The sequence below is a fragment of the Echinops telfairi genome, unplaced genomic scaffold, assembly GCF_000313985.2.
Source record: "Echinops telfairi isolate 266 unplaced genomic scaffold, ASM31398v2 ScPeMD7_6;HRSCAF=24_0, whole genome shotgun sequence".
Lineage (NCBI taxonomy): Eukaryota > Metazoa > Chordata > Mammalia > Afrosoricida > Tenrecidae > Echinops > Echinops telfairi.
In genome coordinates, this window is record NW_022103902.1 from 20,555,804 (window position 1) to 20,559,078 (window position 3,275).

The 3,275-nt window shown below is 38.1% G+C and overlaps 1 pseudogene; it reads left to right on the forward strand.

Moving 5' to 3' along the window:
- Positions 1–1,622: 1,622 nt before the first annotated feature.
- The window catches only part of LOC101661412, a 12,071-nt pseudogene continuing 10,418 nt past the window's right edge, over positions 1,623–3,275 (forward strand).

Sequence of the window (3,275 nt, forward strand, 5' to 3'; positions counted from 1 at the left end):
AAAGTAAAATTAATAATCCTTAAAATAAATGAGCACCAGAACTAAATTTATCCTTGAGACCCTAAGGACCTTGAGCTTCAGCATCATCAGTTTCATGAAGTTGGAGGTGAGAGGAAGCAGTGAAAGAGAAGGAAAAAATGTAAAATTATGAGTCCCTAAGGGCTCAACCTCAGAGAGAGGATGAGAAACCAACCCTGCCATAGAGAAGATGGTAGCAAAGACTACCACTACATTGAGCTGAGCCGAAGAGAAGAAATGTGACCTTATAACTTGTACCAGTAAAGTAGCCTTCATGGGTTTTTCTTGAATTCATGTTATGAAGTTCTGGGGAGAAAAAAAATTACTGAGCGAATGTGATTGAAATTATTCCTGGATAGCAAAAACACCATGTCCACGAGAGAGTGAATGGCAGTTCCCTCCATAGACATATAATTTCAACCAAAGCCTAAAAGTAAAGAATATCAAGAAAAATTTTAAAAATCACTAGAAAATAAACAACTAAAATAAGATAAAAGGATCCTAGAGGTGAAGACCTGAAGAAACAAGCAAAGATCAGTTCACTTATATAAACAAAAACCTTCAGATATAATCCATAAGGGACTTAACATAAAATACTTATATTTATTTTTAAAATAAACTCACTGGATTGAGTCAATCTTGACTCATAACCTATGGGATAGGATAAAACTGTCCATGTGGGTTTCTGAGACTATAACCTTTATGGAAGTAGAAAGCCGCATATTTCTCTTTGGGAGAAATTAGTGCCTTTGAACTGCTGACCTTGCAGTTTGCAACCCAATACATAACTCACTATACCACCAGGGCTCCCCTTATATTTAGTAGGTGTTTAAAGATAGAAAGGACATTTGGAAACATTATCAGCAATAGAATAGACAATAATTATATTAAAAAGGGAGCACATATAATCAACAAAGCTTTTTTAAAAATACACTAAATATGGACAGATTAAACCAGGGGTGCTCAATACATCGATTACAATCTACTAGTCGATCACAAATATAGAGTGGGTAGATCTCATGGCATTAAAAATATAGACATAAGTCTATCATCAATCCTGTCACTTAATTGATATACAGCACAACTAATCAGATGCAATCTTTGGTGTCAAACGCATGCGCAAACAACTGTGCTAAGTGCAGCAAAACTGACAAGCTAAATTATGCCAATTTTTAGACCTTGGTTTTTTTCTCTTAAACATAAGAAAGGGTATCAAGTAAGAAGACAAAAACGTATCACTTTCAAACAGAATGGGAGATGTTGACACTACAAGACAATGTTCAGCTGAAGTCCAGAGTGCATGAACAGTTCTGGAACTTACTCGCAGAAGGAAAGTACCCAAACATGAGAAAATGTGCTACCTCTAACTGCATTATTCAGCTCTAGTTATTTATGTGAGTCAGCCTTTTCCCACATAAAGATCATTAAGTCCAAGTACCATTCCACCATGACTGATGATCATTTGGAAGTGTGCTTGAGGCTGGCTGTCAGCAGCTACTGTCCGGACTATGCACCCCTGGCTCATTCCATTCAGTGCAAGTCATCAGAGTAAACTCTAGTAATGACAAAAAATGTACATAGGCAACTGTGTTGTTTTGTGCAATATGGACTCATGCGGTTTTGCAAGGTACGTAACATACATTGTCCATATAAAGAATTCTCAATGAATTTATGAATAAATGTAATAAATAAATATGTTTGCAGTTTTGTAGTTAGGAGATCATTTTGACTTGATCATTTCATAAGTAGCTCATATGCTGAAAAAGTGTGAGCATCCCGGGGTTACACAGAAGATCGGCAACAGAAAAAGAGAAAATATAATCTCAGTTAAGGAAGGATTTCTTGGACATGGCATTAGTGCAAGGCATTGAGAATAAAAAATGGAATCCTGAGCTCATATTAAATTTCTATGTTCCAGGCAACCTTCTCATCCACTTACATGTATTATTTCATTTAATGCACCCAATAGTCTATTGAGATATACTCTCCTATTATCCCCATTTCACAGGTAAGAAAACTGAAACATTATAGAATTCAATAGTCCATCCACAGTTCAAGCAATGAACACATTGTGGTGCTGCAATTTAAACCTAGGTAATCTGTCACCAGAGTTAGTGCACTTAAGTAAAGATTTATAAATTTGACTACGATAAAACAGCATGTTTCATCAGCAGATAAAGGAAATTAAAAGATAAGCATTAAACTGGAATAAGGTATTTCCAATATAGTGAACCATCTGGAAATATCATTAATTATTAACATATTAGCCTCCAAATTATATACTCAACTTCTCAGACCAAAGCTAGACTTGTAGCACTAGTGTCCTGTTGGTCATGTGCTAAAGTTTTATGCACCAATGTTCATAGTAGCATCATGCCTAATACCCAAATAGAATCCACTCAAATTTCTTTCACTTGATGGATTGATATGCAAAAGGTGGTTTAACCATACAACAGAACATTCCTTGGCAATAAAAAGCAATGGTGTAGTTTATTAGAAGATGCCTACAGGTAGATTTACACCCAGAGCTATGGCTGCCAAACCAAAAAATTAAGAGGTAAGGAGAATGAGACTGGAAGGATGAGTGCTGAAATTAGAATCACGGTACTAGAGTATGCTCCAGACCCCTGCTTATTTTGATTTTCACTCAAAAAGCAAACCGAGGACACACTGAAACACTCTAGGTTCATAGTGCTGGGCTTGCGGGTTTTGGACCCAAGCCCCTGCCAGCGCCCTAGTCCCACAGCAACAGCGATTACCCCAGGCTGTCGTCTAAAATGGTCAGAATCCAAGACTCAAAGAGAGCCTCTGAAAGCTCCTCACAAGACCCCACACCAGAGCTCCCCACACTCTTAGTTACATTGCTATCATAGCTTAGGGGTTGGGGATGGTGAGGGGTAGACATAGATATTCAGCAATTGAAAAACGTCAGGAAATTTACCTGAGTCAGATCACAGTGGGGCAGAGCACAAGTGCGTAGCCATAGCCCAGGGGGTTAATTCAGTTCCAGTTGGCCGAGAAGAAAACAACCTCTCTGATAAACTAGATCTCCTCCCCTGGGGGTCAGCATGACAGCCTGGTAATCAGGGCACCCCACAAGCCCAATATAAAAAAGGGAAAATTAATTTTTTCACTAAAAACTGCAAATCTCAGGCTCATTGTTTACCTCCAAGAAAACCTTCAGAAAGGTCCTTTAGCATGCATCAACATAATCAGGGAGCCAGAGCTAAGGAATGCCAGAAGTTAGCAACAGAGGC